The following is a 23963-nucleotide window of genomic DNA, read 5'->3' as shown; positions in this document are numbered from 1 at the left end:
ACACAACACTAACTAGCCAATCAGTAGACAGAAACTATTACCCATGCCTGAATTAGAACCAGAATCAGCACAGAAAGCTCAATCTGAAACATAAATGTGACAGAAATAGGCAGAGAGATATGTTTTTTGGTTACACTTGGGGTTGTCAACTCTCACTAATGCACAGAAACCCAGAGGGGAGAGAGTCAGTATGGATTATGAATTTCCACCTACCTCAGTCAAACTGCTGCTGAAAGCTGCTGCTGGGGACAAGTATTTCTTAAGGCATAAAACATCCACATCTTCAGAGGGTTCAGGAGCTCTTCTGAGACATGTAGATTGAGATCTGGTCAAAGGGGGCTCTGAAAAGATGAAAAAAATGGGAAGAACAGCTTAGCTGTGCTAGTGAGAGCAGTGTGAGTGAGACGAGCAGGGCCAGGAAATTACTAGATAGATCAGAGCAGTGACAAAGAGCTTTAGAATGGTACTGCAGAAGAGCGGGAACGAGAATGAGGAAGACACGAGAGAAGAGGAGGTGGGAATTCAGAAATGTAGAGAGGGGGAGAAGGGGATAGAGGGAACTAGCGTCTGTGAAAACCTCCAAAGTGCAACTGCATAAAATCGGACATAAAAATAGTCTTAAATTCCATTCAATAAATGGACAGACACAAAGAGCATGAAAATACAGATCCCACGAGCCACTGCAGCTTGAGGAGATATGGTTAAACTGCTGGGAATAATTTTTCCTTTCCTTTGTCAGGACCGGCCCTGGGAGAAAAAAAAAAAAAAAAAAAATCCAGGGTCCTATAGGACAAGTGAAATATCTTGAGCACCTAATCATAATATTAGAATTAATTCTGAAGGATCAAGTGACACTGTGACCCTCTGATGTTTAGAAATGGCTGCTGAAATCTTTTTCCATCACCAAATTTCTTCAAATTTGGTCAGTCTAATTTGCCATTTGCCTTTGCTGTGATAAATTGCAATGCTTTTGAGTCTTTATTGAACAGTGTGTCCTTTTAGATATAAGGATTCATGGCAAAACAAACATACAATGTCCAATTTGCCCCAAACTTCATGTTTTTTTTGTTTTGTTTTTTTTGTTTTTTTTTAAAGAAGTCTTGGCCTAAAGACATCCAAGTTTGGACTGCCCTGCTCCAAGATAAGAAACACCAAAAATGTGCAGTTTTGGGGGTACTTCAGGACCAGGAACCAATAAATGCAGATTTGGTGAGCATAAGGGCCTGTTTACACCTGGTCACTTCATGTGTTTTCTCTGATCGGATAGCTATATGATCGTGAAAAGATCTGATCTCTCATACCACTTCAGGAGGTGGCCTGGGATGCATTCTAGTCAAAACTGAACAAGTCTTATCTGGTTGTTCAAACCACATATGTAAATTTTACTCCAAGAAATTCTAATAAACAAACATGTAAAAGCGTGTTATAGGCTAAATAAATATAGCTGTTAAATTCTCACAGAAGATTATTTTTAACGGGGTCCTATTATGTTTTTTTACATTGTGTAATTTTGCTGTTTGAGCATGAAAAAGGTCTGCAAAGTTAAAAAACACAAAGAAAACTGCAAAGGGAGCTATTCTCTATATCAGTAAGCACTTTTTCTGAACTCCCAGAAACGCCTCGATTATAGTCTTGAGTTTTCTTCTGGGAAAGTACACACCACAATAACCCTGATTTAAATAATTCCTGGCCAAGGCATATGCAAAAAAAAAAGGAGGGTAAGGTCTGGTTGAGTTGTGTTATTGTCACCATGTTCAAGAGACACTTTTTTTTTTGTCACCCTTGCACAAGTTGTGCTTGTGAAGGTGGTTCGGGTCAATCAGCTTGTTCTTTTGGACTGTCATTATCGGACTCAGGCTCAAAATGATACAGCAAAACTGATGGCAGTTGTGTTTACAGCGCCTTGGGAAGGCTCCGGAGCTACTCGATGGTTAAGGGGCATTATATTTCCAACACATACTCTAAACGGTAACAATTCAAAAAACAGTTACGTAAATGCATTCTAGTAGATCCAATAAACAAAATGATGAACCTGTAAATTAGGATGATAGGTGCCCTTTAAAATAGTTAAAAAGAATAAATGGATAGCAAACCAAACAATTTTTATACCTTCTTATAAAAAAATTATTATTTCTACCTAGGAATAAGCAATGTAGTCATTAATAAATAACAGCCTGGTTATGTCTAAGGTTCAAATTTGTTGTAGATTATTATACATGATATTATGATGCCATTGGAGGTTTCCTCACATGATGCTTTCATACCAAAACACTGTCACTTAAATCATTGACTGGGTATCAAGGCAACCATCTTCAGTTTCAGAGACATACTGCAGCTGTGCAAGTACAATGTACCAGTGTGTGTCAATGTAGACAAGTACTTCTACTGTTAAGCATATGAACCTAGCTAGTGACTAATCAGCAGCATTAAGCCACATGCTTGACCTTTACTGAGTAATCAAGTTGATTAGACAAATCACATTCAGGTATATTGTCAAAATGCTACAAGTAAATTGAGCTTCAGATAAAACTTGCTCATTCATTGCAATAAAGGCAGCTTACTTGCCATTTCTCAAAAGTAATGCCTGGTTTAAAAAAAAAAAAAAAAAAAAAAAAAAAAAAATATTCAGAGGAGGTCCAGATGCAGTACACTCACAGGAAATGACCAGGATAAGCACTCGGTTATCAGAAAAACGAGACCCAAATTGCACATACACTCATTAATCAGTGTGAGAGAGGGGTGGACAGAAAAAACCTCTGGAGAGGAAACTACACTGGATTCTCGATCTTGTTCTACTTCTTCAAAGAGATCAGAGGAGATACTGGGACAAAACTGGGACAGAGGCACTCTACAGATATTAGGAAATGACTTTTCTGACTGAGCAGCACAGATGTCTTATCTTAGTAATGGTCTAACGTGTGGGTGTATGAGAATGAAGTCACTCATGATGAGCACACAGGATCTGTGTTTACCTCAGATTAACAGCACTTATCCAATTAAGGTCATTTAGTTAATTATGTTAATTCGATACTTCCCACTTCCTGATAAATTACAAACCACAGAAAAGAATATTTAAGGTAAATATATAACACAGAGAGATATAATCTCACGACACATCTCCATTTTTGCCTGCGTAGGACTGAGAAACTGATTTTTATCTGAGCAGCAATGCTTGTCACATCCTATAAAGCAGGTCTGAAATGACATCACACTTTAAATGTTATCATGCCACACCACTGAAAAACAGGTTCCATGTTTGTAGTCACACCAAAACTCACAGGACCTCATAAGAGCACCTGTTCCCATATGGCGGAAAAAAATTCAAAACGCTTTCAGTTTTACTACAGTTTCTTTTCTTTTGTTTTCCCATCATCACTTTTAAAGGTCATCACTTTAAAAAGTAATGTGATACTGGTCAGGGCTGGACTATTTGTTTGCAGTCCCTTTGTGATTGACTCTCCTATGAGAATGGGTTGGGTTTCACGCCCTGCAGGCCGAAAGGAGTGTCCTTGGAGCTTTTCATGCTGAAGACAGACAGTCCCACCCTAACACAAGGCTGTCGTAACTTGTGTTTGAGATTGTTCTATGCGCATTCATCCACTAGCACTTGCCTAACACATTCCACACCATTTGTTCAACTGCCATATGTCAGATCAGTAGCTCAGAACATTCATTTGAAGCAAGGTTGAAATGAGGTCGGTTAAATTAACAGCAACATGTCTCAGAAAAACCTCATTAAGATATATGATGACTTTTACAAGTCACTGAATTTTGGCATTAGGGTTAAATAATGAAATGGAACAAGAAAACATACAGAGTAAAAAATATAGTTAATTATATTCTATAAAAGTGTAGTTTTAGTGTATTAAAACACTAAAACCTAAAATTACTCATTTTAAATGCTACATGCAAATTAAGCGTTACAAAATTATTAAAAATGTACAGTGTGAAAATGGGTATTCATTAAGACATTTTTTTTTTAAACCATTTTCACAAACAAGTACAGTTTTGTCAAGATTTAGCTCATTTCTGGGTACAATTTTTTCTCCTACACATACCATGTTGGGTTTTTATGTTTTATGAGGACTCTACAGATATAATGTTTTTATACTGTACAAAAAAAAAAAAAAAAAAATTAGCATGATTAATTAACCATTTTCCTCATGGGGAATGAAATTTTGTCCCCACAATGTCAAAAATCTTTTATTAGGCAAAAGATTTTTTCTAGGTTTTTCTATCCTTTGGGGATTTTTTTTGGATCCCACAACATAGAATACTTAAAACAATCCACACACACATACTTGTATATGTGGTTTACGGGGACTCTGCATAGATGTAATGGTTTTTATACTGTACAAACTGTATATTCTATCCCCCTACCCCTAAACCTAACCATCACAGAAAACTATCTGCATTTTTTTAATTTAAAAAAACCCACACCATTTAGTATGTTTTTTAAGCCATTTGGTTTACGAGGACACAGGAAGTGTCCTCATAAACCATGTTTACATTGTAATAAACAGGTCATTATACACATTTGTGTCCAAATAATACAATGTATACAAGAATGACACACACACACACACACACACACACTTACACTTCTAAAGCCACTTTTTGTATCTACTCAAAGATTTACATATCAGCTGCCACAGTAATAACTTTCAGTTATTCATTTCTGTAAATATTGAGCATAATTAATTAGCTCTTGCAATTCATTTGACAAAATGTTTAAATAGACTGGTAGACCTAGGCATAAAAATTTCAGGAAAAAAAAAAAAGGAAATAAAACCTCTAAAACAAAATAAAGTAAATCTATTAATAAAAATTACCAGCAACACAAAATGACCACATTAAAAACAGTAGGGGTGTGATGAGATAACGTGCAACGAGATCTCACGAGATTAAAAATGTGACGAGATTTCGATGAGGTGAAAAGCTGCCTCGCGATTTTGCCATGACGGATGAAATTAGGATAGAATATGTGACCGCTACTTTTATGCTCCATTGTCGTTTTGCTTTTTATAGAAATAAAAACCATTAAATTCAGTTGGATAAAAGTCGCTTCAATTCCATCCAGCTCATCCAACACAAGCTGCAGAGTTGTACGTAGTGCAGCAGGAATCAAAGTTCATGTGATCATGTGATGAGAGTAAGTGACGAGATGACTGACAAGACCATGGCGGAGGATTCTTTGCACAACAGAGCCTAAGCTTCAAATCACTATTTCAATACCCCGCATTTTGAAAGCGGCTCCCTGATGCAAGCAAATATCTCCTAATATGAAATCTATCTTAGGCTAGGCTATGTAGTTGTAACCATCTCTTAGCTCTGTATCATGCTTGAAGAATTTGGTCTCTATGATACTTTGATTATGGTTGCACTTAAAGGTGCAATATTTGCATAATGCCAGCCCATGTTCAAGGGATTACACAAGCCAGTATTAACGTCTGGAGCTGCGAAAAATGGCAGATGGAGCAATAATAACTGACATAATCCATGATAGCATGATATTTTTACTGATATTTGTAAATTGTCTTTCTAAATGTTTCGTTAGCATGTTGCTAATGTACTGTTAAATGAGGTTAAAGTTACCATCGTTTCTTACTGTATTCACGGAGACAAGAGCCATCGCTATTTTCATTTTTAAACACTTGCAGTCTGTATAATGCATAAACACTTCATTCTTTATAAATATCTCCAACAGTGTAGCATTAGCCGTTAGCCACGGAGGACAGCCTCAAATTTACTCATAATAAAACGTTAACATCCAAATAAATACTTTACTCACATAATTCGAAACATGCATACAGCATATTTGAGGGTTATATTAGCTGTGTGAACTTTGTAAATGCCCTGTAATATAGTCGACAGCTCGTGTGGCAGGGAGCACGCGATTTAAGGGGGCGGCACTGAGTGTAAATCAGTGCATTGTTAATGATGCCCCAAAATAGGCAGTTAAAAAAAATTATTTAAAAAAAATCTATGGGGTATTTTGAGCTGAAACTTCACAGACACATTCAGGAGACACCTTAGACTTATATTACATCTTGTGAAAAAGCATTCTTGGGCACCTTTAATAAGACTAAGAGAAAGCTGTGTTATTCATTTTTATTAATACTGTTTTTATTTCTATGATCAATTTGTTGAAAGGAGTTCAGTTAGGATGTCAAAAGATGTAGAAGATCATAAATCATGTACAGTTCCAAAGTCTGAAGAGACTCATATGAAATCACACAGGAGAGAAGCCAGTCACTTGAGTTCGTGGCAAAACCTTTTACAGTACTTGAGTATTGTTGTCTTTTACTGCATTTGATAATCCATACTCAGAAAGTAGAACTGAAATGACATTCATTACAAGATGATTAGTTATAACATTTTAAATGCACCTGCAGACCGTTTTTCTAGTTTTGCATTTCATCTTTCAGGATTTCTTAAAAATAAGTTGTAAAAATCGTGTCTCGTCTTGAGAGCTAACTGTCTCGCCACACCCCTAATAGACAGTAATGCATGGTTTTTGATCTCATAACTTTAATGATGAGAACACCTGGCCTTCTCTCTCATACACACACACACACACACAGACAGAGTAAGGCACGTACACATGAAGGATGCCCAAGGAAATCAAAGCAGGGACATTTGTCATGATCAAGCGCTGTCTGAAGACACACAAGGGAATTTACCAGGAGTCCTGCATGGTGCCCATGGCGACTGGGTGACGTGAGGGCTATTACAGTGACAGAGTCTACTGAAAAATTTACAATAGATGCAATGAGACAACTACAACCTCAGGTACTGATACCGGCTCAGGTCCCGATTTCTGACCTGAAAGTAAACCCACAACATGAAAACAAAAGCTACATCTGCCCATGGAATCATAAAGGACAGCAATCTTTAAATGAATTGTTTTGATATCGATGTCCAAAGGCTACCAAATGCTGCAGCAGATAACTAGAACCCTTATCATAATTTTATGGCCTTTGACGTTACACGCCTCTTCAGTAATGTTTTACTGAATGCACGCGAGATGCAAACCTGTGCTGTGCATTTATACAATACAGTCTGTTCCCTACCCAGAGTTCAAAGCACCTGATCTGCATAAATATTAACACACCACCTGTCTAAATCCCCCGATTGGTGGGAACTGCACAGGCCTAGAAGTAACTTGGGACCAGTAACTATGGAGACATTCGCAACCCGAGTGTTACTTGCAAACAGTGAAGAGGGTTGGAGAGACAACGACTTTACATAATGCAAGAACCCATGCAAATATGGCATGTTTGCATGTTTTCATACCAAAACATGGACTGTGTTCATCTTCTGTTTACAGAGTGTAACTGTGTGTCCACACGACATGTAGTAAAGAAAATCTTACACTACAATCCTGACAAAACACACACAGAGAAATGGAAAATCTATGACACCAAGCAAGGCAATGTAATCCTTCCCACAGAAGAAAGCTTTTCAAAAGCAAAGGATTTTATGGAGCTGCCTGTTACACTGAGATAAAATAAAACTATGGTGGCCCCATTAAGTCAAACAAAGGAACAGCAGTCAGGTGTTTGCCTTTTTCGATAAAGTACACCATTGTGTGAGAAATTCTGCTGGCTTAAAGGTGCTCTCACTATTTAAAAGCAGTTTTATGCTACATGGAGTGAGTTGCACTCTCATTGGAGCCGCCATTAAAATGTACAATTCTTTTTTGTGGAATATTACAGTATTATTTTAAATGATTAGCCTAATCCATGCATATTATTTTATTTAATTCATGTGCCTTTGTAATCATTAATCAAAATAACTTCCCCTCCATCTTGCAACAACATCTCTTCTCTGATATGTTTATTGGCATGAGGGCAGGACAACCTGTCAATCACTTGAGATCACAGCAATTAGCGAACAACAATGATCCAATCAATTCGCAGTGAACCAAATCAAGTTCTGCACTACATATTTTTCTTGCCGTTTTACTCGGATTTACATCACAACTTCCATTTCATGCTGACTTTAAGATCACATGACCAGCTGTGATGCAACTGACTAGGCTACTATTTAACTATTACTCAATGCAAACTAAAAAAATGCTAAGCAGCTCCGGCACGAGAACCAGCAACGTTACGGTGGAAAGGGGATAACAGAGACTGGTTGATTACACTTCGATTACTTTTAAATGTTTGCTAAACAAGTTTAAATGTAGGAAATATTGTATATATGTTAAAATGGTATAAAAAGCTGTATTAAGAACAACTCATAAAAAAAAAAAAGGAAGTTATCATGTAGGTGGCTGTGTGGAGTATTTTACAATATATATATATATATATATATATATATATATATATATATATATATATATATATATATATTATATTATATTATATTATATTATATTATATTATATATATATATATATATATATATATATATATATATATATATTATACCCATTATGCTGGGTTAAATAAACCACCCAACTTATAGTCCTATAGTTACTAGTGATGCACCTGCACTTGTGTACTCATTAAAATGCTCCAATGCCAAGAACCAATATCACGCAGCGTGTACAATACAGTGCTTGTGGCAATGAAACACCAACAACAGAGCAAATAGAGAGCAGAATGGATATATCAGAGAAGGATGTTTTTGAAATAAATGGATCAAATTAATAGAATGTTAAACAGATTAAATATTTACGCCTACTGTATACAGCTGCTGTGCTTGAGCTAATAAGCGAAACACATGGAGTGGATTAAGCATACAGACGCGCAAGCTTGTCAAGTGCACATCCCTTTTTGGTGGTTCCCTACATTATTACAGGAAGGCAGTAAAGTAATCACATTTTCAAGACACGCCCAGAAAACTGCCACTTTTCACAAGCATCCTTGTGAAAAGCTCTCTCGCGATATCATCATGACAGAGTTGAATTTATGGCAAAACCAAAAAAACAGTGTTTGCATTATATTGTTGTCTTTTACTTCATACGATAATTCATACTCAGAAAGTAGAACTGATGTGACATTCATTACAACCCAGATGAAAAAAAAGTGCATTTCTATAATGTACTTAAAGTGCTCTTTTTCACACACTAATTTTGTACTTAATATACTAAAAATTCTTCTTTAGTATTTCTTAAAATAATCTTAAGAATATCTAAGTGTACTCAACTGTGTTATCTCTTTATTTAAAAAATGTATTTAGTTACCACTTATAGTACACTTGAACCCATAGTGTATTACAAGTGGTAACTAAATAAATTTTTAATAAAATAAATTTCATGGTGTCTTAAAATAGCACAGTTGAGTACACTGTTGTTGTTATTAAGATTATCTTAAGTACTAAAGAAGAATTTTTAGTATATTAAGTACAAAATTAGTGTGCAAAAAGAGCATTTTAAGTACATTATAGAAGTGTACTTTTTTTTTACCTGGGAAGATGATTCGTTTAGAACTGTCACGATTCCTCGATCAATTTTGAGTGCTCAGTTTTAAAAAATCGTCAATTGCAATTTACCTGTGTCGATTAACCAGCAAAAAACACAAAGTGGCACATTCCACAGATGAGAATCCATTAACCGCATTAATAGACCACTTTCTACTGGCTGCATATATTAAAATCATTTAAAAATCATAATATAGCATAGTGCTATTGTGAAATCACAAAGGTTGTAATTCAGTTAAATAAATATATGTGCTGCAGGTTTCAGACTGAAGCGTGACTCTTTATTTACAAGCATGCAGATTACTCGTTTCTTCCAGTGTTTCAGAGCAGCTCTGTTCACAGTAAATGCTGCTCTACATGAACTCAGTCTGTGCATGTGTAGTTTGGGTTTCTAATAACGTCCATTATGGAACGCATATAAAGTCTGACAGAAAGTCTGCTTTGTGTTTTATAGCGTTATCATTTACATGTGTGGAGCCCAGCAGCTTGGTTATCAAACAAAATCTATGCATATACTGAAACATGCAACATGCGCCATTTCACCAGATTCATAAAGAAATGGCCAAATATTACAGATTAAGTGACCATTTGAATGAAAGGGTCAGTTCACCCAAAAATGTCATTAATTACTCATTTCGTTTCACACCCGTAAGACCTTCATTTATCTTCGGAACACAAATGAAGAGATTTTTCATGAAATCCGATGCCTCAGTGAGGCCTGCACTGCCAGCAAGACAATTTAACACTTTCAAATGCCCAGAAAGCTACTAAAGACGTATTTAAAACAGTTCATGTGACTACAGTGATACAACCTTAATGTTATGAAGCGACAAAAATACTTTTTGTGCACCAAAAAAATAAAAAATAAAATAAATAAATAAATAACGACTTTATTCAACAATAAATAATATACTGTAAAAACATTGCATTCTGGGTAATATATGTCATTTTCGAGAAAGTAGCCTATACCTTATGTAGCCCCGCCCCTTTTCAGCGCTGCGCTCGTTGTCTTTTGACTTCCGGCTTGTATTTCCACAGCGATCTTATGTATTTATGAATGATCTGCTCATTTTAAAATCTTCCCGGTCTACTGACATTTGTTAAGACATCTGCTTTGAACATAACAATGCTCATGATAACTTTCATTAACTCTACAACAGGTAAATCCACTTCACCAGCTAGTTATTCTTCAACAACGATGCCATAGAAATATACAGGGCTACCGCAAAAACGGAAGTTCAAAGACAATATTCTAAAGATGGCGGCACGCTTGTTTCTCTGGTAAATAAGGTCTATAGGTTATTATTAATATTACCCAGAATTCATTGTTTTTACGGTATATTACTGTTTTAATGCTGTTTTTGTTTTACTGTGTAAATTTGTTTAGTTTTTTTACAGGTTTATTTTTTTTCTTTTAAAGAGTCAGGCAAAAAGGAGAATAAGCATGTAATTTGAGAAAAAAGACAAAAAAGAAAGTGTCAATATGAAGCCACAGCAGTTGATAAATTTCATCAGGTGTATATATAAAGTTCATATAGGACAAAAAAAAAAAAAGAGAGAAAGGTTTACTGAATGCATCTTTGAAATGATTATCGGCCTTAGCATATCGGTCTTAGTGTTAAACTTAGGGAAAAAACATCTGTATCAGGCCAGTACTGCAGCAACAAAACTCTATTTGAGTTCAGGATGTGTTAATGAGTACCAAACTAGTAATTAAATTATCTTTTGAAAACGCCTGAGGAAACAACATAAACACTGTCCTGACAAAATCCTCATATAACAGGCATGCTCATCATTGTTGGCTTGCTACTAGCATTTATCATGATCGTGTGGGATGTTGAGCAAATGAGCAAAGTCTGTTTGTGCAGGTTTCAAAGGGGAAGGGCAAACAAAATGAGACAGATCCTAAAAAATGATAGAAAGAAGGAGGAATGTTTGCACACAGAAAACCCTTATGGCATGGTTTGTCTCACAAAGCAAAAGAGAGCACGCTTGCTCCAATTACATGAGTCAGATCAAACGCAGAGATGAGAGAGACACAGAGGGCTTTTTGAAGTCTGAACGCTCTTTTCAGTCCCATTGAGACATTTTTTCCTGTAAGCATTCAGCGCCACTCTTACACCAGGAGCCTCTGATGATTCAGTCTGAGTAAACAAGATTTATGAACAGAATATTATAAACCAGAAATGAGTGAAATTACTGGAGGCAGGGATTAAAAAAATGTTTGCCCAACATCGTGACATTCATAGTTCAAGTGATGTAATAATCCGTCACTATTCTCCCAGCATTCCCTAGAGAGTCTAATGTCACAGCTATGCAGCACTGAAGGTTAGTGTGTGTGTGTGTGTGTGTGTGTGTGTTAATCTTCAGCACAAGACAAGGCTGAAGGACTGGGGCACGCAGAGGGGAGGAGCTACAGCTGGAATTGTATATTGAAGTTTAGAAACAAGAAGCTGTTAATCTGTCTTCTACGGTAAACTCACATAAAAGTAGCACAAAATCAACCTTAAGTGTTTCTCCTTTCAAAAACCAGACAACACATTACATTCAGCTTGGCAGCTGCTGGAATGCATCATGGACAAGCTTTGTAATGACGCATTTCAGAGTTATGAAGGCTATCTATGACAGGCAACTGTGAGGATGATAGCATACATCATGTTTCCCAACCCTGTTCCTGGAGGCACACCAACACTGCACATTTTAGGATTTCTGGTCTTGGGAGTCTCTACTAACAATCTGATCAGTTGATTCAGGTGTGTTTTATTAGGAATAGTTCAAAAAAGGTGGCATTGGTGTGCCTCCAGGAACAGGGCTGGGCATATGTGACGACTAAACAGTATTTTTTGCTGCTGTAAGCACAAATAAAATTACTCGGAAAGCCTATTTCAGCTTGGTTAAAACATTCAGCCATTTAGACAAGTCACATGGTTACAATAACAGGTGCAACCGGAAACAAAGCTGTTGTAGTAAGCTGTTCACTTGTTGCTGAAGAGTAACATCACACAGAGGGACCTTTTCATGTGTACTAACAACCCTCCCTACAGAGTTCTCACGCTTTCTAGTCACACTGTCCTGTCATATATATTGGTTTCTATGTCAGTTTCTTCACCCTTTAACTTACATTTCTGCTCAGCTCCCCTTTAATTTTTATTCCCACCCTTGTTAAAGCTCTCATTATCCAGTATATAAACCTTGAGTTTATAACCAACTTTCTTAAAGTGCCAATCCTAGCATACACACCTTATTACACTTTAAATAAAAATTATCCATGTGTAAATAGGCGTTTCTTGTATGACCAAATTCAAATGTCAAAATATCAACAAAACACCTCCGTTGCATTTTTCATGTCATGTCAACAAAGACACCAAACAGTTGTTTCAGCACACTACACAAGAGGAATATCTTCAGAATGGACTTATGATGAGTATGTGTATAAATCACAAGGTAATTTATTAACTATGTGGTTATGTAAATAACTAGGGTTTTGTTTTAGTAGTCATGGCTCCATCAAAAGTCCACGCATGTTTTTCCAGTCAACCTAGATCAATCTGTTGATGTTTAGGCTGGAATAGAAACAAGGTACACAACTCCGTTTTCGAGCAGAAAAACCATAAGAACCCGTTAGAATATGCTTTACAAATCATAAAACATATAAAAATAAAACAGTATTGTAAAATAACACATACATACTTCGCCTTTAACGTCAGAGCTCTTTTTTTCTTCGACACCTGACAAAACTTCGACTCCGCAGCTCTGTGTCCCTGTGTCATATTCCTCTGTCGCTGAACCGATCATAATCCCGTCTCTTTTCGCTTTTATATTTCATAATCGTGGCTCAGTGCAATTCGCGGCGTCGGTTCTATTTATTCTGTCAGATCACACTTTAAAGATCAAGAGATCTCTGACGCCACTGCGCTCGCTCGGTCACCTGAGCGTGGATTAGAAAGGTGAGCTCCATCACAAGCCCCGCCCCGACTCTCTAGACCCGACCTGTGATTGGCTGCTGCCTGGGCGATTGCTCACTCTTATTTGAATAATTTATTTTAAACGTCTTTATCAGTGCGTCTTAAAAATAAAATTAAAACATTCATAATAGTGCGTGCGTAGAAACATCCTAAGTGATGGTGTATACCCACAAACAGTAATAATATCTACAAACCTGGGTAAATGTTAAAGATAGGTCTATCTTTGTTTTTGAATAGGCTATATAATTTCGCCATATAAATAAAATAAGTATAGGCTAATGTTTTGACTTGTTTTTCTCACACACTCCTATTTGAAGTTTTAAATATAGAAAATATTCAATGAGCCTACATCAAATTTAGATGAAACATACTATTCAGTAATTACTATTAGATGGTTCCATTCTGTAGCAAGTCACACACACAGCTACAGCAATACATATTCCCATTCGTTAATGTCATATCTGTCTTTCAACTTAATTAAAGTCAGTGTTGTTATCCTTCATTGGGTTGAGGATGTTCAGGCATTGAATGTGGTAATATGTACTGTCTCATTTCAGCTTTAATAAACATTTCAAGAAAAAAAAAAGCATATGAAATTATTTTGAGTTTATTAAGAACCATAAAATTCTTTTAATCTTGTCTTATCCATGGGTACCATGTGGGAGTGGAGGGTATAGGCATAAAAATTGCTGATACATCGGTTGGACTTTAAAGCACCCCTACCAATACCTTTGATTAAGTCAGAAGCAAAAAGGAAAATAAAAACATTATTTAACACTAAAATGGTAAGAGAAATTGAACAGAATTTTTTTTATTTATTTATATAGTAGCCTATTCAAAAGCAATTGGTAGAGGATCATTACTTACAATAACAGAAAAGAGTCCTATAGCATTGTTATCAGAACAGGACACTCATTTATATCATTCACTTTTTACTGTATAGTGTATAGATAAACATAAATCAAGAGAATGTAGGTTTATTGCAATCAAGTAGCGATTGATGAGCATGTTATTACAAGCTAAAAGTCACCCTTACATTGCAAAATCTTCTTAAAATGTCAAAGTAAGGTATATCTCAGAGTAACACATTTATTTTGGCTACCAAAATTTAAGTAGACATGACTAAAAATGTATTTAGTATTTTTCCTTCGTTTGGTGCACCCCACTCCTGCCCAGTTAGTGGCGCTAGTAAACCAAATACCAACAGCGAATAAACCTCTGAAGAAGAAGACGACTTGTAATCACATGCGCTGTAAACGCGTCTCAGTTAATATATCTATGTTTTGGAACTCCTTGGGAAGGAATTATGAAGAAAAAAAAATGTTATACCCGTGTTCTATATATCAGGAAGATTGTGTAGCAGTGAGGGGAGAAACGAGGCTTTTCGAAAGAAACACCGCACGCGGACGACATCTGTTGGTCAAAACGTAAATGCGACGACTAACGAGAACAACCCAAACTTGCTTGCACACCTTTTACAAATCAATTGTTTTTATGAAAGTTACACGTGGGTGTGTTTATTAAAAATTTCTAAAAACCGAACCTACACTGTAAAAAAAATCTTTTTTTTTTTTAAATTATTATTTTAGTAAACTAAAGTTAATTTATGTACTTGTCCAAATTGATTTGTCCAGTGTATTTGCATTTATTTATTTTTATTTTTTAAATTATCTTAACTTTTGGAATTAAAATTATATATATATATATATATATATATATATATATATATATATATATATATATATATATATATATATACACATACAAAATATGATTTTTTTTTACAGTGTACATTGTAAAACTGATCTAGATCAGTTTAAGAGATAGTTCACCCAAAAAGAAAATTCTGTCATCATTTAAGCACCCTCAAGATGCTCCAAACCTGCCCATCTGTTTAGTTATTCATATTCTTCAAAATATATTATTTTGTGTTCAGAAGAAAGAATCATACAGGTCATTCATACAGGTTTGGAACAACTTGAGGGTGAGTAAATGATGACAGAATTTTCATTTTGGGTGTACTATTCTTTAAACCTCTAAAACCTGTAGCGGCGTGGTACTGTGCTGACAGGGGGCACTGTACGCAAACAAACAAAAAAAAAGTTATCATTTTACTTCATAACCACTTGCTTGTCGGGCAAAAGTGTAATTTTAAAGCTTATAAATTTGGCTTTACAGTGAATATAGGAAATATGAACTACTCTTGACAATTGCTTTTAAATTTGCTTACATATTAGAGGTGCTCTATTTTCATAGCATGAAAAAAAAACTGCTTTACTTAATGTGATCTGTGTTTTTGCCTTCCTGTGTATGGCTATATTCTACCCGTTTTCTTGGATTATTTGCCTTCTTGGATTATATATCATCATGAATATACATTAAAAATGAATAAGAAACAGTCCAAAATTATTTTTTTCTAAAAATGTAAAAAAAATGTAGGCCTATTTTAACTTACAATATAAATTGAACACAAAGCTTTAAAAAATATGTATTTGAGCATTTGATTTATTTAACTGAAATAAAAGTTTAGTATTTATTACATAAGCATTTCAGAACAAACCTTTTTTTTCATAGAACATAATACACAAAACACAATTCTATACTGGATTGAAAAAATTAAAATGTATTTTTCCCCCTTAAATAGAAAAAGCATCACACACTAGCTATAACTGCTCTAAAAAAATACAAAATCAAACAACAACAAAAAAATAAACAAAAGTTATGGCACAGCTAGCACAAATGTAACAATATTTCTCAAAAATGACAAACCTAAAATAATCATAACTCCAATTCTAAGGCTTATTTAGTCCAGACACTCATGAAGAATGTAGTCTTTAAATACATTTTTATATTTTATGTCATTTGTTGTAACTGCATTTATAACTTCCAGTTTTAAATAATGACTTGCTGTATAAAAATGGGTCCAAATTAGTGCTTGAAGTGGGCCAGTATGCACCGGTATGCAGTACTGGCACTTCTATATTTTAAGCTGTAGCGTACCCTCACTTTTTCTTGCGTACCGGAACTTCACACACGTTACCGGTACCAGGGGCGTCACTAGGCCCTTTTTCTACTCGGTGAAGAAAACGGAACGTATGAAATGATATTGCGGACAATATTCAAAAGGAATTGCAAATTGTAAAATGGAAACTTAATCCCAATTGCACTTGCATTTCTGATGCTTAAAGTCAACTGTCAATCAGTCTTGAGGGTCGGAAAGTATGCCACGCCCTCATGTGGTGGAAAACGTGGAATTTGGCTATTTTTGCAATAAAAACATGCCAATTTTTTTAAACAAAATTAAAAATCCTGGGGCGATCACAGATTCGTGATTACGGAGCTAATCACAATTTTTTGGTGGGCTGAGTAGATAAAGGGCCTAGTGACACTCCTGGTAACGGCAACATGTGAAAAGTGACGGTACGCAGGAAAAGTGAGGGTACGCTACAGTTTAAAATACAGAAGTGCTGGTACTGCGTACTGATGCATACCGGCCCACTTTGAGCACTGCTATAAATAAAGGTGACTTATGCTGTACAGCTGGACAACGCCCCCTCCATATTCCAGGGCTTCATGAACAAGGTGTTCCGGGAGTAATTCCACTGATTTGTCCTGGTGTATGTTGATAAAATCTTAATTTACTCCAGGAACATGACCAACTCTTATCAGAACGTGGCCCTGGAGCTAGAGCATATACTTCCTGTTGTTCCTTAAGGCAGAGAAATGCTCTTTCCATCAGAGCTAAATTCCCTTCCTCAGCTACAACATCAGCCCACAAGGGATCCAGATGGACGAGGGGAAGGTGGAGGCAGTCACGTCATGGCCACTACCCAAGTCAGATTTACAAAGATTTGAAGATTTCTAAGGCCGATTTATTTGAATCTACAGCTCCATTGCTACTCCACTGACATCCCTACTAAAGAAAGCCCCTAGTAAATTTTCCTGGAACACCAAAGCTTCCCGAGCCTTTGATCAACTCAAACAAGCTTTTATCACTGCTCCTGTTCTTGTGAACCCAGTTCCTGAATTACCATTTTTAGTGGAAGTTGATGCTTCAACAACCAGAGTAGGGGCTATGCTTTATGAGCGGCAGGGAAACCTCTCCAAACAAAACCATGTACCTTCTTCTCTCAGAAGTTATCTCAGGCGGAGAGAAACGATGACATTGGAAATCATCAATTATTGGCTATTAAGCTAGTCCTAGAGAAATGTAGCCACTGGCTTGAAGGGGCTTAACATCCTTTTTTGGTGATCACGATCACAGAAATCTCAAATATCTCCAGTCAGCCAAACGATTAAACACACGGCAGGCCAGAAGGGCACTATTCTTTATACGCTTTAATTTTACTTAATTTTCTTTGTAAAAGCAGATGCTTTATCTCACCAATATGCTCCTGAGAAAAAAACAGGATCGCCAGTCTGCAGGACAGGCCTGTCGCCAAGGGGGGGCATTAGGGGTAGTGCCCCCCCAGATGACACAATGCAGATGTACAAAGTAGTCAATATTGCGTCTTATGTAAGTGACTTAATATTAAATACTTTCACTGTCGTGAAATCTGTCGCATTTTCAATTGTGATAGTAATGTAATCGGGAGGATAGCACTCTTGGTTGTGTGATGTTGCTTAACTGTATCATATGTTATAAATATAAAAACTCAACATTTTGAATTTCTGCCACGTGTTAACTGAGTTTCTTTGTGTGTGCTGTTCTCATTTGTTTCGATTTCTGCTCGAATGAGCTGCACGAGCCTCAACAGCGCAAGGCCTAAATTATCCACTATTGATCCCCATTTAGACCAAAAGTAATAAAATCAGAGTCATTCTCTAGTTTTTGGTGTAGTTTGGTCTAATTAGGATGGACTATCTTGTATTTTGGTGTTAATATAGTCTATTTCATTAATAAATAAATACGGAATATTATTGTTTTGGTGAAAGCGAAATGCCCCCCCATTCTGTCTGTTCTGGTTACGGCCTTACTGCAGGAGCAGTCCGTGGAGGGGATACTGTCATGAGCGCTCTCCCTCTGCGTCATTCATCTGCTTGTGCTCCCCAGAGTTCTAACAAGCCACACCTGATGCTCCAAAGACTACGAAAAGCATTACCTTTTGTGAATACTTACCTGTGAATAACGACCTTAGTTGTATCCTGTTTGCCCTTTCTGGTGAAAGCCTTCCTGCTTCAAGTCTGTGCTATGCCACCCATTGTTTCTTTCTGGTCCAGTCATCTTGCTCAGTGTGTGCCATCTCCAAATCTCCATTTCATTTACCCGCTGGCAAACTTCTTCCACTGCCAGTACCTCAATTACCCTGGTCACACCTAGGGTTTAACTTCATCACAGACTTACTAGTATCCGAAGGCAATGTCCTGGTTGCTTTTGATAGGTTGTTCAAAGCATGTCGACTGATACCACTGAAACAATTACCCACCGCTATTGGAAACAGCCAAGCTACTATTTCTTCATGTATTTAGTAATTTTGGATTAACCAAGGATATTGTATCAGATCGTGGCCCCCAGTTCCTCTCTCAGGTTTGGCGCAACTTCTGACTCTTGGGTGTGACCTCAAGTCTTTCATCTGGGTATCATCCGCAGTCTAACGGGCAGTCAGAAAAGAAGATTCAAGATATTGGTCACTTCCTGAGGACATACTGCTATGCCAACCAACACAGCTGGAGCCAGTTTCTACCATGGGCCGAATATGCACAGAACACCCTTTGACAATCTTCCACTGGTCTCCCTTTCAGTATGTACACAGCTTACAAACACCCCCATTTCTCTGGGCAGGGGAACCAACGGAGGTTCCAGCTGTGGACCACTGGTTTAAGTAGAGCTAGACGGTGTGGAATGTCACCCATGTCTACCTCAGCAGGACAGTTCGGTACCAGAAGAGCCAGGCCAATATCCAAAGATCAACACCACCCGAATTCTATCCTGGGCAGAAGGTCTGGCTCTCAACCAGTATCCGTCTCCCCTGTAAAAAGCTACGTCCAAGATTTAATGGTGCATTTACCATTGTCAAACAGATTAATCCAGTGACTTAACAACTCAAGATTCCTAGAAATAACTGTATTCACCCCAGTTTTCATGTGTCCAGTATATTGTCCATGACATCCTGGACTCCCGACATTGAGGAGGGCACTTAGAGTATCTGGTAGACTGGGAGGGTTGCGACCTCAAGGAAAGGTCTTCGGTAGCAAGTTATGACATCCTCGATCCCCCCTTATTCACCAGATTCCATGCTGCACATTCCAACTGTCCAGCACTTCGGGGAAGAGGCAGACCTAGATGTCAGGATTGCTGGTCCACAGGAGCGGTTACGAGGGCTTTGTTATGAGGGCTCTCCCTCTGTGTCATTCATCTACTTGAGCTCCCGAGAGTTCTAATGAGCTCCACTTGACGCTTGTCATTAGACTGTGTGGAGCAGATATAAATGCTGAAACTAAGATCAGTCCTTGTCTGGCTTTGAACTCTGTAAAGGATACTTACCGTGCTTTTGTGTAAAGGACCAAACTCACAAAATATTTCCTGTTTTGATGTTGATTCTGCCAAAGGATACAAGTTAAGTTTTAGTTCAATTCTGAACTGTAACAGTGAAAACGTACTTTAAAGATTTACCCTGTGAATACCAACCTGAATTATGGTTGATGCCTTGTTTCAAAGACTGTGAGAGATCTTACCTGTGAATATCAATCTGAATTATGTTTGATGCCTTGTTTCAAAGACTGTGAAAGACTTTATCTGTGAATATTTACCTGAGTTATGTTTGATACCTCGTTTCAAAGTCTGTGAGAGATGTTACCTGTGAATATTTACCTGAGTTATGTTTGATGCATTGGTACAAAGACTATGAAAAGCCTTACCTGTGAATGCTTACCTGAGTTATGTTCAATGGATCACTCCAATGACTTTGTGTATACTTACCTGTGAATAACCACCTTTCTGGTGAAAACCTTCTTCCTTGTCTGTGCTGTGCCACCCGTTGTTTCTCTCTGGTTCACTGTTTATTTCAAAAAAGCTCCTTCAATAAACCTCTCCCTAGTATCATTACATAACCATGTTTTATGTTATTAGATGATCCATTATGCCACATTTACCATAATAGCACCTCAAACGGTGGCAAGTAGATGGAGAGAGAGTCATGCACATCAAGGAACAGAGAGGTTCAGAAGTAGAGTGATTCAGAAATAAATGTTTTTTGTGATATTCAATTCAGAAGTTAACAAGAGAAGTTAACAATTTCTTATGTATATTTTTATAGATAATTTCCTAAATGGATAGACAGATACCTTACTCCAAATAAGTTTTTACAACTTGTTTTAAAGGGAACCCCTGGTGTTAAGACTTGTATGGCTAAATATAACGTAAATGATGTCTCTTACTGAAATATGTAGTAGAAAACCCATGAAAGATTTACGTTATTTAAAAAATCCATGACATATTTGGACCGATTTGGAGAATGGGCGGTGCCGTTTTGTTTGCGTTCTATGTCGGTGACGTCAAATGGTCACACTCACTGCTCTACTGACACTGTCCTATTGCTATTTTTAACGCAACACAACTCGGAATATAATATAAGATGCCACATTGTGCAGCTTTTGGTTGTAATTTTCAGTCGATGAGCCACAAGGGAAGCAATGCAAGTCTTTACTGCTTTACTAGCGATAAGAGGAGAAAAGAATAGGAAGTTGTGCAGAATGTGGACGAATAAAACTTCCTAACTGCGTCTTTGTTCTCTTCACTTTAGCCCTGATGACTGAGGCTTTTTATCTGTATGTTTTGGTGCAACAGTAATCTAGTAATGCATACAGGTCTTAATATCCGAGGGGTTCCTTTTAAAACACGATCAGCCTTTTCAATTTGAGCCAGAGCGCAAAATTAGTGAGGATGAAAACATTGAAGATGTGCAATGTTTCCGTGGCTATTCGAACTACTGTTGTATGATTGACGTGTTAAAATTGTCTGATCACCTGAATGCATTACACTCATTTAAACATGCTGAGAAGATGCTACTATTTTATGCGATCACAGATATCTCGTGCATTACAGCGCACTCGAGCTTTGAGGCAGTCTGTCTCAGTCGAGATGCGTTATATGCTTACCTTCGTCAGTCTCCATGACAGGCGTGGCATTTGGTTAAAGCATACACTTATATACTGTACATCACCAACTGTAAGCTCTTTCAGCTGTGGTCTACTAAAAGCCTCAAAGGCATCAGGGCTAAAGTGAAGAGGACAAAAACGCGGATCTTTAGGAAGTTATATTCGTCCACATTCTTCACAACTTCCCATTCTTTTCTCCTCTTATCGCTAATAAAGCAGTAAAGACTTACATCGCTTTTCTTGTGGCTCATCGACTGAAAATTACAACCAAAAGCTGCACAATGTGGCATTATATATTTTATATCAAGTTGTGTTGCATTAAAAATAGCAATAGGACAGTGTCAGTCGAGCAGTGAGTGCAACCATTTGACGTCATCGACACCACCCATTGTCCAAATCGGTCCAAATATGTCATGGATTTTTTAAATAATGTAAATTTTTCATGGGTTTTGTACTACATATTTCAGTAAGAGACATCATTTACATTATATTAAGCCATACAAGTCTTAACACCAGGGGTTCCCTTTAAAGAAAACAGCAGCATTGGGGTTACCTTTTATTTGCTGTCACATGACTCTTTCCACATTTACCATTGTGGTGGCTCAAACTGTTGCATGTTGGAGAGACTCATGGAGAAGAATAATAGAGTGATTTTTTAAAAATAATAGTTTTGTGATATTTCAACAGAAGTCATCCATTTTTTATGCATTTGTGTAGTTTTAGAGACATTTAGTTTTAGAGATTTTAGAGATATCCTACATAAAAAGACAAATACCTTGTATGCTAGTTGCACACAAAATCAAAAGACAACAAAAGTATACTGTCATAAAAGTAGTAGAATGTTCCTTTAAAAATAAATGTTAATTAAATGCTTTTCAACATTCCAATTAAAGGATTAGTTCACTTTCAAATAAAATTTTCCTGATAATTTACTCACCCCCATGTCATCCAAGATATTCATGTCTTTCTTTCGTCAGTTGAAAATAAATTAAGGTTTTTGATGAAAACATTCCAGGATTATTCTCCTTATAGTGGACTTCAATGGCCTCCAGACGGTTGAAGGTCAAAATGACAGTTTCAGTGCAGCTTCAAAGGGCTTTAAACGATACCAGGCGAGGAATAAGGGTCTTATCTAGCGAAACGATCTGTCATTTTCTAAAAAAATACAACTGTATATGCTTTATAAAAACAAATTATCGCCTTGCACATGCTTCCACTTTCCACATTCTTCAGAACGCTTAGACTGTATGTCCTACACCGAACGCGCCACCAGTTTTGTTTTTTTCCGTAAGTAGAATAGGGAACGCGCAGGACACACAGCGTAAGCTTTTTGAAGAATACGGAAGGCAGCATGGCGGAAGCACTTGCAAGGTGATCATTTGTGTTTATAAAGCATATTAATACATGTGTATTTTTTTTTTTAGAAAATTACCAATCGTTTCGCTAGATAAGACCCTTATTCCTAGTCTGGTATGGTTTAAAGCCCTTTAAAGCTACACTAAAACTATAATTTTGACCTTTGCATTGAAGGCCATTGAAGACCACTATAAGGAGAATAATCCTGAAATGTTTTCATCAAAAACCTTAATTTCTTTTCGACTGAAGAAAGAAAGACAAACATTTTGGATGACATGGGGGTGAGTAAATTATCAGGAAAATTGTATTTAAAAGTGGACTAATCCTTTAAGTGTTTACAGCTTGTGTTAAAGCAAACAGCAGCAATGGGGTTACCTTCTATTTGATTGCATGTGACTCTTCTTCCCCCACAGTAGTGGCTCAAACAGTGGCATGCAGATAGAGAGTCATGCACAGAAATAAACAGAAAATACTAATAGCCTATCAGATACAGATTTTTCAGGAAAAAACACATGCTGCATCATTTTCTTATGTGTTAAAATGAAATGCATTCAGATTTTTTAATAAAATATTGGGTTACTGAACTTACCGTGTTCTTTATGTTATTAGATGATCCATCATGCCACTTTTACTATAATAGCGCCTCAAACAGTGGAAACGCAGAGGTCCAGTATTGCTGTCACTCTCTTACCACATTTACCACTGTGGTGGCTCAAACAGTGGCGTACAGATGGAGAGAGTCATGCACAGAAATAAACAGTAGACATAAGTCATACAGTGATTTTCCTTTCATCTTTAAAACTATACACACACATTAATACAAGCATTTTCACAAGCATTTATATGTAAAATTCTTATTATGGAATATTTGGGTTACTGAACTTACCTTGTTCATTTATTGTTCAATGACCCTTTACTGCCATATTTGCCATTGTGGTGACTCAAACAGCAGTGTGTAGATGGAAATAGTGCACAAGGAACAGAGAAAATTGCATTAGAGATGTTTTAGAAATGTTTTTGTGATATAAAATTCAGCAGAATTTAATGATTTTACGTATTTATAGAGGGAAGACAGATACCTTCTCATCGTCCTAGTCGCACACAAGAGCTAGG

At 36.8% G+C, this 23963-nt stretch overlaps 1 protein-coding gene across 2 annotated transcripts in view; it reads right to left on the bottom strand.

Moving 5' to 3' along the window:
* The window catches only part of fhip1aa (FHF complex subunit HOOK interacting protein 1Aa), a 29717-nt gene extending 16291 nt beyond the window's left edge, over positions 1-13426 (bottom strand). The window contains exons 1-2 of one of the 2 annotated variants that reach the window (XM_048197721.1): positions 13119-13426; positions 214-341 (exon numbers count right to left, since the gene is read on the bottom strand). The gene's annotated coding sequence lies outside the window, so the exon portion shown is untranslated. The remainder of the gene's footprint in view (positions 1-213; positions 342-13118) is intronic. The other variant, XM_048197720.1, reaches the window with a different exon arrangement.
* Between the last annotated feature and the right edge of the window lie 10537 nt (positions 13427-23963).

Source organism: Megalobrama amblycephala, linkage group LG7, assembly GCF_018812025.1.
Source record: "Megalobrama amblycephala isolate DHTTF-2021 linkage group LG7, ASM1881202v1, whole genome shotgun sequence".
In the NCBI taxonomy this organism is placed as follows: domain Eukaryota; kingdom Metazoa; phylum Chordata; class Actinopteri; order Cypriniformes; family Xenocyprididae; genus Megalobrama; species Megalobrama amblycephala.
This window is presented reverse-complemented; position numbering and strand designations above follow the sequence as displayed.